The 14,305-nt window shown below is 38.9% G+C and overlaps 1 pseudogene; it reads left to right on the plus strand.

Annotated features, from left to right (window-relative positions):
* Positions 1–5,608: 5,608 nt before the first annotated feature.
* Ahcy-ps8 (adenosylhomocysteinase, pseudogene 8) lies at positions 5,609–6,503 on the plus strand (annotated as a pseudogene).
* The last annotated feature ends 7,802 nt before the right edge of the window (positions 6,504–14,305 follow it).

Here is a 14,305-nt window from a genome sequence, read left to right on the forward strand (position 1 = left end):
GAAAGGTCCCACTTACATAATAACCTTGGCAAAACTAACTCTGGACTATCGATTCCAATAAGCTTGAAAGGTGAGGAAGAGCCTGTCCATCATCCTTGCCCCTGGTAATCAGTGCTACACTACTAAATGAAGCACTGCATCTTCACACAAAACCTATGACACAATCAGAATAAAATTTCATGGGGCCGGGCCAATGGATGCTCTTTGTGGCCCCCGACACCCATGCAAAAGTCTAGAGTGGCTGAGCATAGCTTGAATCCCAGTGTAAGGAAAGGAGCAGTGGATGGAGAGGGACAAGTTCTTGAAGCTCCTTGGCCAGCCAGATAAGCAGATACTGAGTTCTGTGTTCAGTTAGCGAGTGGCCTTGAGGTTTGAGCCTCCTCCTGGAAACCTATCCCTGACGCTGCCTCCAAGTTTGCTTTTCATGTGACTGTGATCAAGGTTTTCATTGACATCAGACTATTTTCTGTAAAATATGTTCACCACATGAGCACTGTGACAAGTATGCTCAACCACACGTCAAAAAGCTCTTACACCTTCCTTGCCTGGTGCCTTACAGTAAACGGTGTTGCAGGTGCCAACAGGAAAGAAGCCACTGGCAGGCAGCTGTGCTGCTCACACAGATCCCCACAGGCCAGTGCTGCCTCCCCAGCCCTCTTCACTTTCTCTAAAAATACATATGGTGCTGTTAACTTGCTAGAAACTCAGGAAAGTGCTTCAGTGACCAAATACATTTAAACAACAGTATGACAACCCCCTGGGAAGGAGTAAGAGAGTACAGCTAGCCGCAGGTCCTCTTTTCTGCTTGGTTAATTGGATTCACTGAACTGGCTCTCACAATGACAAAAAGCAAATGTTGGGATAGAAGCCTTTCATCAGAAGAGAGGAGCGGCAGCATTTCAAACAAACATTTGATCAAACATTTCATCACACAGCCTGTGTTTGCCCACGAAGGCTCTTCTGTCACTCCGCGCGCCTCCTCTCTCCTTTCCAAAATATTTGCTTGTCACTTTCATGGCACAGGTTGAAGACAGGAAATATTCTCTCTCTCTCTCTCTCTCTCTCTCTCTCTCTCTCTCTCTCTCTCTCTCTCTCTCTCTCTATTTCTTATTTTCTGTTTTATTTGGGGTTCTAACTATGCACTGTCCAGATTTGCTGCCATTGTGGATGGATTTTAGAAGTAGATTTTTTGATGAAGGACAGTGTTAGGTACACGATGAGAAATATTCTACATTCTCTGAATAAAGCTTGCTTTGGTATTTTGTCCTCTGGTCTATATTTTAACTTCCTGGCTGAAAAGTCATTATCTAGTTCCATCCTCCCATGTTTAGGAACCCATTCTGCATGTCTGTCTTTTCAGAAGTTTCATCAAGTAAGCTATTATATTTGTTCATATTTATTTAATAACAGTACTTCGTCCATGAAGTTTCAACACCCCTCCCCCAAAAGAGACGCAAGATACAATTCCACTTCCAAGACACAGAAGATTCTTCTGGAGGAAGGTTGAATGAAGTAACAATGCCATTTTACTGTGGGAAATTCTGTTATGGACACACACCCCCTAACTTATGGAAGTCCAGAAGATTAAGCTCCTCTCATGTGCTACTAGGGTAATAGGAGAAGGAATGAGGATCAAGTTTTATTAAGTTTTATTAAGTGAGAATAAAGGCCACTTACTTGCCAAGATAACAGAGAATATTCAAGATCCTCTTACAACAAAATACACACACACTAAAGGAAGCAGTAAACCAAGAGGTACTGAAACATGACCTGTGCAGAGCAACAGGTAAAAATGGACAGCAACTGGTCTTTCCAAGATGTTTATCATTCTTGGTGGTTCAGGTTTAAATCTGTTAGAATTATGTAAATTGAGATGTATTGGGGAAGAAGTTTGAGTTGTGGAAAGGTTGGAATGGTTCGAATTCTGTGAAAACTGACTTGGCCTGCCAAGTCTGACAGACTGGAAGAGTCAAGACTGGAAAACCACTTAGAAGAGCCCCTAAGAATGTGGAGGAAAACACATTTCAAATGCTTTCCAGTATAAAGAATGAAGAGAGATGGGAACCAGGAAGAGTCTGTTTCTAGGATTTCTTTATCTCATTGAATTTTATAAAAACACAGGCAGGCACACTTAGAACACACACACACGTACATATGTACACACACACGCACACATTCACACACACACATACACACACACACACACACACACACACACACACACACACACACACAGCCTAGGAGCATATACATTGACCTAAGAATTCTTTAGCAAATTGCACCATTAAGTGTGTTTACGCATTTATGAATCTGTTATTGATCTTTTAGTTCTGTGTTCTTAGTGGAACATGAACCAAGAAAGCCTTGTGGCATTTGCAGGAAATCTAGTTGCCAGAGTCTATTAATTTCTTGAGAGTCAGTTGCTCATGTCTGAAATTTCAGTTCAGCCATTACACTAAGTAGCACTGCAATGTAATATTTCCTAGGTGATTTTTACTACAGTATTATGTCTTTAAAATTATTGATTAGTCAAGATACTTAGATTATATTTATAATATGTTGAACATTTTAAGATCTACCACATGGTCAGCATCTTTACCTGGATGTAGAAATGAGTAGCAGATGACACTCTGAAACCCTTCTGAGCCTCTCAATGATCTCACCAAAGACCTTCCACCTATCTGCCTCTTGGGTACTCACAAATCCAATTACTTAGAAGTAGCCATCTCTTTTTTCTTTTCTTTCCAGATCATGCTATACGGCCTCCTCACAAGTAAGATCACACTGGCCATGTACTCCCACCTCACTTCTGATCTTACATGTTCCCAGATATGAATGTCAAGGTCATTTCATCATCTGAGTGTCAGAGTTCATTTACAGAAACTAAGGTTGTTCAGCCTACTGCATATCTATGCTGGTACTAGGTCCTGATAAGTTTTACTTATTACTTTCATTAAAATCACACTGCACGAACACATGCATTCACCAGTCTGGGTCTGCACATAGGCAAACACATCAGCATCTCAGTCTGCCTTCTCCACACATGCAGCTATCACATGAAATGATGACAGAAGCTTCTGCAACACTTTCTGAAAGACTGGCTTGAGGCTGCTTCATGGTTAAGTTTTGCTATAAGTAATACTACACTCTAACAGTCCATATAATTAAGTACATACACAAAACAATAACTTAGCACTTTACCATTGTCACCAATTTTTATGATTTTATATGTCTGTATGGAGTGCTGTGTTTGTGGGAAGAGGGTACATTTGTTTTTATTACCATCATCCCAAACATGTGATCAAATGGCAGCGCATTATACCCTGATTTTATAATAAATGTGATAGCACAAAGTTCATATGGAGATGACAGCTAGTGTCTTCAAACCTGCAGATTAGCAGAAGCTTGAGAACAAATTGGAAGGAAAGAAGGAAGGAAGGAAGGAAGGAAGGAAGGAAGGAAGGAAGGAAGGAAGGAAGGAAGGAAGGAGTGAAAGTTTATTCTTATGAGCAGGGACAGTTGTTTGATGGAGAATACTTTATGGAGACTACTCCACTCGGTATTGTCATCTCGAAATGTTCATTCCTCGAGGAATAGAATGTGACAGTAGACTTGTGACTACACACCAGGCTCAGACTGTAAAGCTTGAGTGAAAATTATCATTATAATATTATTAAGGCCCTGAACTTGTGCTGACCTACATAAATTTTTAAAAATAGAATCAATGTCTCTTTTTGGTAGGACCACATCCTTTTTTTTCCTTCGGAGATTGCCCATTCTCAGGATCTTCATGATGCCTCTAGCTACAAAGAATCCCTACATACCTGCTAATAAGCTGCACAGCCTTCTGTATATTCATTTATCCACTCCCTTAGTTAATGGGATACTGTGTGAATGTCTCATGGGGAGACATAAACAAATGTCTGCTTTCACTGATAGAGCATAGTACAGTCCTATCAAAGGCAAACTTGGCAAACCAAAGAGTTTAGGGGCTTATTTACATTGACAAGGAGAGGATGACCCCCAAAGCAGCTGAAGCAAGCATAATGGCACATTTGTGGCTGCAAGATGGAATCTCCCATTCGTTAACCTTCCACCTTGCATATACTCTAGCATCTCCTGAGACCATGAGGCCATATGCAATTAGAGAAGAATTGCATACAGCTGACAGCCAAGAACATCAAGGATTGGCTGAAATGTGAGATGAGGGTCTGGCAACCCTCCTCCTGTCTTTCTTTTGTGAAAGCATGTCAACAGGCTGGATCCTGGGTGTCTTCTGGTGAGTAGTCACAGCTGTTGTGATGATGATAATGACTGCTTTGCTCAATAGACAGCATTCTACAACACTTGCACATTACTCAATCCAAGAAGTTTCAGTTTGTGTCCTCAAATTTTTATCGAAGTGTAAAATTCATACTTGTGAATAAAATTCTGTCCTGTTCACTCAAGAAAGACTGAAGACCTTCGTGAAGTCAGATGAAGACAGGGAAAAACACAATGTTGCCTGAATCACACAGGAACTTAGACTCTTGATGGCATAGCGGAACTCAGGCCATACAATAGAACATTTACAGAAATTAAAACAATGTTTTGATGAATTTCTACCATAATCAACATGTGTACACTAGTATAATGGCTATAGTTTGGTCATTTTAAAGGTTTTCAATTCAACAAACTGTATAGGTGTGTAAGTCTATTGTAAGTACCAGATGCTTGAAGAGATCAGGAGATAATGAAAGTCCTGTTCATGTGGTGTCCATCATGAATTTACAACAAATAATAGTAAGTAGGCAGTGGCAGACAAGAATCTGCTGAGGAAAGAAACAATCAAATGATGTCTCTGTCCTGCTTTTTCACCAGGGCCATCTGATAAACCTATTTGTTTTAGCTTGTAAAAGCTGATAAATATTGATAATGCTTAGCTAGTACTTAAATATTTAACAGATTTTAGAACCTTATCACAAAGAATCCAATGTGGGAAAGGAGAAATTTCAGATAAAGGCATAATATTTACGGAGAAGCTAGGCATGGCAATAATATAAACATTCATCTCACTTTTATAAAGATCAAAATAAAGGAAATGAAAAGCAGAAGAAAAATATGGAACACAATTTATTTTACTTATATTTTAAGTAAATTTTAATGTGTGTTGAAGATGACCATTGCCTTTATGGGAGAACACTGACAATAATCTCAGTGAATAAGGGCAATTAGAAATAGCTTCAAAGTGCTAAATATTTTTATGGTGTTCAGAGCAAGAAAAGATGATTAAGAAAGCAAAATAAAAGAAAATTTCAAAATATATATTGGGTTGCTCAATAAGCAATACTTATGTGTGAATATAATCACCAATTGGAATATAAAGACAAATTATACAGGGCTGTGCTTAGTCCAGACAATGCACATGGACACAGCGATAGGCACAACAGTAGACAGGCTTTCCCATTGTAAATGCTCTAATCGGATAGATGCAGAAGGAAATGATTGAGGAAAGTCTGCATAGAGGAGAAAGGTCATTAATATTAAATCTTAAGAACTGGACATGACTGCCCTGCACTGCCCACTCCCCTTTACTGAGTTTATCACTTCTAGTAGAAGCATTGCCGCCATGTCTGATAAACTGCCCTACAAAGTCACAGACATTGGACTGGCTGCCTGGGGACAGAAAGCCCTGGACAGAGCTGAGAATGAGATGCCAGGTTTGATGCGCATGCGGGAGAAGTACTCAGCCTCTAAGCCACTGATGAGCACTTGCACTGCTGGCTGCCTGCACTTGATTGTGAAGACTGCTATCCTCATTGAGACTGTCGTGGCCCTGGGTGCTGAGGTGCAACGGTCCAGGTGCAACATCTTCTGCACTCAGGACCATGCAGCAGCTGCCATTGCCAAGGCTGGCATTCCAGTATTTTCCTATAAGGGTGAGACAGATTAGAAGTACCTGTGGTACATTGAGCAGATGTTGCACTTCAAGGATGAACCCCTCAACATGATTCTGGATGATGGTGGTGACTTTACTAACCTCATCCACACCAAATACCCACAGCTTCTGTCAGGCATCCTAGGGATCTCTGAGGAGACCATGACTGAGGTCCACAACCACTACAAGATGATGGCCAATGGGATACTGAAGGTGCCTGCCATCAATGTCAACAATTCTGTCACCAAGAACAAATTTGACAACTTCTATGGCTGCTGGGAGTCCCTCATAGATGGCATCAAAGGGGCCACAGATGTGATGATTTCCAACAGGGTGGTAGTGGTAACAGGCTATGGTGATGTCGGTAAGGGTTGTGCCCAGGCCCTGAGGGGTTTCAGTGCCTTGTCATCAACAATGACTCCATCAATTACTGCAAGCTGCAATGAAGGGCTATGAGGTAACCACCATAGACGAGGCCTGTAAGGAGGGCAACATCTTTGTCACCACCATAGGCTGTGTTGATATTATTCTTGGCTGGCACTTTGAACAGATAAAGGCTTCAGCCACTGCCTCATCTAGCAATTAGGCAGGAAGTGAACCCCAACTTTATCTAGGTGTTTATTTATCTAGGTGAGTCCACAGCTCAATCTGCGCCATCGCCTGGTTCATGAAGGTTTCTTAACCAAGAAAGACAAGTGACAGTCTGAAAGGGGCTGGAAAAACAAATAGGAAAAGGCCTGACACTACTGTAATTGATGTTTCCTATCACAAGCCTGGGCCACAAGCAGATTAATTTGTTCTATAATGGTTATATACTATTTAGAATCTTAACAAAGGAAGGTGGATAAAATACAGTTTCTAGTGGAAAAAAAATAAAGGGACTGGACATGCTACCTGATAGCTTTCAGGGTCCTGGAAGATTCTATGCATGCTACCAAGGAAGAAAGTCTTCAACAGTTTTAAATAGCTGTGTACTCTGTGGACTACAGTGATACCTTGTATGGTAAGATGTGCCCACTTGTGCAACAGAAGCATGGATATTGTGGAAATAACTAACCACTTTCTGATAGAATTTAAATGTCACTGCACAGAATAGAATTCATGCCTGGTACTGTTAACTTGCTCAGTCTGGCTAGATAGGCACACTGAAGAACCTAGTACTAATAAAGTGAACCCTGACTATATAGACTACTGAATCTCAACCATTGTTAGAGAACCCTCTTTGTGTAGTACATGGTAATAATTAGAGACCGGTCCCAACATTCCATGATGTGTACAGAATAAGACTGTGTTGAGTGATCATCTCTGAAATGAGAGATTTATATCACATTACCTTCCCCCAAGGGATAGGGGTCATCATTGAAGGGAAAGGGAGTATGTAAGATCTAGAGGGAGTAGAAGCCTATAGGAAAATCATTTGGTGGGCATGACAGAACAGTGCTTAGGCACTACTTTTGTATTTGGTAAGAATGAATGCAAGCCTTTTCCAAAAATAAGTATCATTCTCCACACAATGATCGCAATCCATATTTGTCTAGATTTTATATTCTGGGACTAGTTAGAGCAGTTAAAACATGAATTCACAGTATCTGGTACTACATGCACAAGACCTGCACAAAATTAAGGCAGCAAAAGTCTCAACATGGATTGGGGAAAGGCTCAAGAACCCTTACGATTTCCAAAGAGCTATTGGTAATTGCTAGATGCTGGAGGAAGGATACTTAATGTTCTTCAGAAATGTGGGCTCTGACAGACTATATATGATCCAATTGATAGCCCAACACCTATAGCAGCACCAAATGGACTCTTAATGGATTAAAAACAAACAAATAGGAAAGAGAGCACGTGCAGTTGAGAAAGGAGGAGAAAGTAGTAGAAGGATGCGAACATGGTTGAAAGGGAGACCACAGGGTAGACCCAAACCAAACACATGTGAATGCATGAAATTCTTAGACAATAGTGTCAGAGCTGGGCCTTCCACAATGGATGGTTTTAAAAGGAGAGGAAGGACCTTCCAGGATGTAGAACGAGCTCCCAAGACACAGCACAAGTAAAAGAGTAGCAGCTGAAGGAGTGGTGGGACCACGTGGCATCTACAGCACACTTCAAGTAGAGAACAAGTTGGTGGTATTTGGAGAGCAGTGGTGCAATCATGAGATGAGAAAGCTACAGGTCTTCCCTACACACATCAATAATCTTATAAACACTGAATGTGTTGTCATATTGCCCATATTGTGATCATGCCAAACATGACCAAGACTTTAAGATATTGTTGGACAAAGTTATGTGCTTGGGAGGTGGGGTGCAGCATTGCTGTGTTTGGCTCTAATTAGACCCAGGGTCTAAAATTCAAACCAACGTATGCTGTGATCGTTATATGGATAAGAAGAACTCATTTGGAAATGAGTTTACATTCATTCTCACCAAATACCAAAGTAGAGCCTGAGCATTCAGTGATATAGTGACATCAAGAACCATCCACAATGAAGCTGTCCTTGTGTGCTTCTGACTTAACAGATTAACTTTCCCCTTTTTAAAGTTAAAATTCTAAGCACGAAGTACATAAAGTCTCTGTAAAACATAAATTTGTTCGTAAGCATGCCAAGTTTAGTCTTCATCTAGTACATACATCTCTCAGTTACCAAACAGAAAGGAGGTTTACATCAGGACAACCCAGAGCTGCAGCTAGAGAAGAAGGAATAAACTAAACACACACAAAAATGAGGTCCTCTGAATATACGGGGACATGAGCAAGGATCAGGGGCATAGTATAGCAAGTGACACCAAAGGGGTCCAGTGTTGGGCAGGGAATAATGGTATAGCAACTTGGGAATAGTTATGTGAGGGTTTGGTCTCATCTGGAACATATAAAATCATTAAAATCTTTTAAGGTATGCCCTCCAATACCACAAATGGTGTCAGTATTTGTTAAGACACCAAGAGCCTTAATAAAGTAATCTTTAATGAGATTATTGGATTGGAAATCTCCGTTCACCATTTATGTTTTTATCATTTGAACTTTCAGTAAATTATTGAATTATTGTTTGCTTCCTTCCTCCCCTCTCCTGTAATCCCCATTCTCCTATTTTGTCTGTCTTTATCCACCCTCCCTTAAGATTTCTTTCAAAAAAGAACAACCAAACATTTTATCATCTCCAGGAACCCCTACAGGCCTTCTTTTCTGTAATACTGTTATTTATGCTTAAATTGTCACAGACTTCAAAGTTAACATTTCAGCTGGTAAATAGTAATATTTTTGAAGAAATTTTAATATAAAATATAAACACAAACTTCATTATTAACCAACTATCCATATTTTGCAATAAAATGCATGTGCTTATACACATGTTCCCAATTTAAATCTAATAATATTAATGACAAAGAGTAGAAAATTGTCCCTTCAACTTTGGGAAAGAAAAACAAACATATCTACTCCACAATACTCTAATCAACATTATATCAGAATAATTTACTGAAACGTCATAAAAGACAAGAAAAAATTACAGTGCACATGTAAACTTTTCTATAAATTATGAACACCTACAGAGTAAATAAGAAAACTTATTTATTATAACAACCAAAATACTTGTTATTAAAATAAATGACTCACAGAACCTTTAATGATCTGTTGAGTCTGATTTGTGTTGGCCATCTACTGCTGGGTATTCAGTCTCTCTTAAGAGTGGTTCATTTCTCTTGGAGAAAGTTCTTTGTCTCATGATGTCGCTTTAACCTCATAGGTCCTTTGCATATATATTAAGGCTTCAGGTTCTGTGTTTTTATGGGATTCATGTGTATGAAAACATCTTTCTCTGGTTCTATATGTGTTTCTCATATATTTTCTTTAGCTCTTTTCCTTCTGTTTAATTGTCCCCATTCCAACTTGTTTGTTTTTGGCTTACCTTATTTTATTATTAACCCTTAAATGCATCTTTGCTTCTTTAGGAAAAACAGAAATAGTATAGACGCAGATGGATGTGGAGGTGAGGATGAACAGGGAGGAGTCTGGAGAGAGGAAATCATGATCAGAATATACTGCATGGAATTCTATTTTCAGTAAATAAAAAAGAAAATGAAGAAAAGAAAACTAAATGAATTCTGTAAGTGTGCAGGAGATGTAAACATTGTCAAATATAATACACTTTTATTTTTCTATACCTTTGTAATTTCATGAAGATGAAATTAAAGGAATGTGGTTTATACTCATATCAATGTTTTAACATTAAGGAAAAACTAAAGAAAACACTTTTAAGATCATTATGCTTAAAACAAAAGAACACTGTCGAAGGACCCTGAATACACTGCAGGATCAGTTCCCCGGAACTGAAGATGCCACCCCTTTAAAACTATTATTGTAGTAAGTAAATCAATGTGGTCAATGAAAATTAACAAACAGTTCAGAAGGAAGATTTAAATCAAAATTGGTGAAAATTATACTTGAAAGTTTTAGAAGAGATGTACTACCTGATGTTAGATTGTTCTAAAAAAATTTAATAGTTATGATGTTACTGCATTGATAAGAAGACAATCCTATGGTTTGGGGAGACAGAGTGGGTAGGTCCCTCAATGGGGGTAGGCACATATGGTAAAAGAATTTGTAACAAAGTCACCAAAATAATTGAGAAGGCAAGTCTTTTCCTTAGCAAATATGCCAAAGCACCTGAATATTGTTTTGAACATCAGTAACTTCTTAATATTCGTTACATACATATTATTTCAAATGAAACATAGAGATAAATTTAATAGCTGAACCTCAAAGCAGTCAAAAATAGCTAATAGGATACTTAGGAGATGGAAAATGCACTGACCGTAGGAAGATGGGACTATAGGTCTTCACTCATATTAATGCTTCTTACCTTTAAGTGCATGGTTGGGAAACCTGAAAGGCCATTGACTGGAAGAAATATGTGTGAAGTGCATAATATTAATCAAATCAAATAAGTATCTCTAAACAAACTGATAATTTAAAAGTTAACTGATAGGATGCGAAGAATGGCTCAGTGGATAAAGAGTTTGCAATGTAAGCACACAGACCTGAGTTTGAATATGAGGAATTCATGGAAAGCTGGATACAGCAGCCAGTGGTGTAGTCATAGAGTACAGTGTACAGCTAGATGAGGACAGACAAAAAGATCTTAGAAACTGGATGTCCAGCTTGCCTGGCTTATGCAGCAAGATATCCAATCTCCAGAAAGATTGACGGCAAGGACTGACATCCAAGGAAGTTTCTTGATCACATGCATTATGGTAAATGTCACCCACACTCATACACATGAATATGGACACACACGCACACACACACACACACACACACACACACAGAGACACACAGAGACAGAGACACACAGAGAGAGACAGAGAGACAGAGAGAAAGAGAAAGGGGATGGGGTAAGGGTAGGGGTAACCAATTCCTGCCACAAATATGGATCGTCAGACCCATGCGAAAATATATTCCTAGCGTCATTTAACTGCTTCCACATAATCTGAGCCTTGGAATTTCATTGAAATTATAGTACCTGGCATCAACCCAGTGAAACACACAGCAGAATCTACCAGAGTGGAGACACAAAACCCACAAATAAAGGTAATAACATCTTAATGATCCATTCTCCTGACATACACATTCCATTACAGCTCTCATTATCTTTACAGCATCAGAGTCATATAAATGCTGACTGCAGAGCTTCCTGCTCTTCTGCCTTCCCTGGAATTCACCCAGAGCTCCACTGGGGAGAGAGGGGAACCTCACCTCAAACCCAACACACTAGGATGGGAATTTCACATTTACCTAACTGAAAGGACCGTCAAAATGCAATTACCTTATTAGATTAGGAAATTAAAATACATGCCCAAATAGATTGTTTTATTTTATTTGAACATTAAATTTAATCAGGGCATAATCATTTAATTGCTGTTTTATTATACAGGTAAGTGATATCTACTAAATCATCCCTCTTAAATGTCATCCATGCCTGTATAATTCTAGAAAAGGAGATCTCAGGTTAGAGAGATGGCTCAGCATTACGAGCACTGACTATTCTTGCAGAGTGCTTGGGTCCCAGCATCCATACTATGGTCACAGTTGCCTGTAACTCCAGTTTCAGGGGATCTCATGCCCTCTTCTGACCTCCGTAGGTAGACTGCAAGCGTAGGCAGCATATACGTGCACTCAGGCACATGCACATAAAATAAAATAACAAAAATTGAAGAAAAAAATTGTTAGTGCTCTCAATGAGAAAAAATACTGGAAATAAACATATCTCAAACTACACAAAATGCCAGCCCCAAATTTACAAACCATATTTAAATGGAGTTAACAATTCTTACTGATTTTTAAAGTCTAAATTTTCTTTTCTGACTCTGAACATATCCTGTGCTGATAGACGTACATTACACAAAGATAGGAAATTGAGGGGGAGTTTTATTTCTCCTCAAAAGAGTCAGAAGAAATCACTGTTAAAATTCCAAATGGCATATTCTGGCATGTTAAGATAACTGTTTATTGCTGTGGTTTGAATATGAAATGTGGCCCTCAGGATCCTGTGGTTCTTTGTCCCCAGCTGGGGGCACCATTTTTGGAAGTGCTGAAAACTTTGGGAGCCTTTGCATAGCTGAATCAAGTACACAGCAGGAGACCTGACTTGGGGACAGGCGTTTACCTTAGACTTGTCTGTGTCCCTCTCCTTTCTTGGCGGTTAATGAGCCAAGAAGCTGTTCTCTACCAAGCCTTGCTGACTCACTTCTAGCCCAGAAACCAGGGAGAGAGCTGGTATGTTTTTATAACTTTATGAAAGTTTGAGTGTGAACGAATCACCCTTTCACTTGTATCTTGCCAGCTTCTTAATGTTGCTTTAAACACCAATTCATAATGATGTATTTATAAAATTAATTTTGCTCAATTATAAGGACAACAATAAAATTGTGTATATTCTCATAGTCAAAAGAGGAATCATATTGTACACCATCGTGTTATCGGCTTTCATTTAATTCTTCATTTTGTTTTTTTAACTTTAGACAGGGCCTCACTCTGTAGCCCAGTCTAACTACTGACTCCTGATTCTCCTGCCTCACCCTCCTAGATGCTGGTATGTTAGACATGTATCACTATACCTGGCTATAAAATACTTGTTCTGTGTTTTCACCGATGTTCGACATTTATATAAAATAGTATAACCTGATAAACCTTATTTTCACGGCATTTTTGCTTTTGTATATGATGTGAAGCACACAGAATCTTATGTGTCTTCACTGCTCTGGACAATAATTTTTAATAGCTCTATGAATTTGAATAGTGATTACCATAGTTGGCTTTTCTCCAGCACGATAACACCATGACCAAAGCAATTCTCATCTTACAGCTCAAGTCTGTAATCCATAACTTAGGGAAGTCAGTGCAGAAGCTTAAGCAGGAACTGAAGCAGAAACTAGGGAGCAATATTTAACACATAATATCTTGGTCCTCATGGCTTGATCAGACATCTTTCTTACATAGGTCATACCCACTCAACTAAAAATGTTACTTCCCACAGTAGGCTGGGACCACCACATCAGTGAGCCATTCAGAAAACGCGCAGACTCACCTACAGTCCAGTCTGGTGGAGGCAGTCCCTCAGTTGAGGCTTCTTCTTCGCAGGCGTGTCAAGCTGACAAGCACGGTTAGCCATCACGCTGACTAATGGCTTTGTTAGCTAAATTCTCATTTCATAATTCTAATCACCTCGCATGTTTCCAAATGTTCTTTTGGAGTTTTGAAAGAGTCATTACTGCTTTTCTTAATGATTTATAACATTTACCTGCAAATGATGAGTACTGAACTTTGACTAATCAGGTACAAGTTATTTTCCCACATGGCCTTTTAAGATGCTTAGTCTTTGTCTCTACAGACGTTTTAAAATTACTGGGAAATTGGAAACGACCTTCCGCAATGCCTTACCTATTGCTTGCGATCTTGGCAGATCCTGCATGCACAGCTTGATGCTGATGCTCCCTTTCTTCTGATTTGTTATATAAGTAAGCATTTAAAATCACCAGAGCCTCCTTTACATGCTCTGCGAGAATTCCCTCACATGTGTGAAGCTTTTAATGCATTACCATCTGCTTCATTGTTGTCTCTTCCGTTTCATATATAAATGGAATTCTGCATCATTTGCAAGCTCACTATGATATACAAAAATGCCTTGTATTCTGTTTCATTTGTATATATATATGCATGTTACATTATGCATGCTATATATATGTTATACATAGTATATATGTACGTAATATATGTATGTATATATGTATACATGTACAATATGTATATATGTTATATATAATGATATAGATATACAAAGCATATATACATATATACACATATATACTTTGAAATAGCTTGAAACTTGTTTACAG

This window comes from Rattus norvegicus, chromosome 3 (genome assembly GCF_036323735.1).
Source record: "Rattus norvegicus strain BN/NHsdMcwi chromosome 3, GRCr8, whole genome shotgun sequence".
Taxonomy (NCBI): domain Eukaryota; kingdom Metazoa; phylum Chordata; class Mammalia; order Rodentia; family Muridae; genus Rattus; species Rattus norvegicus.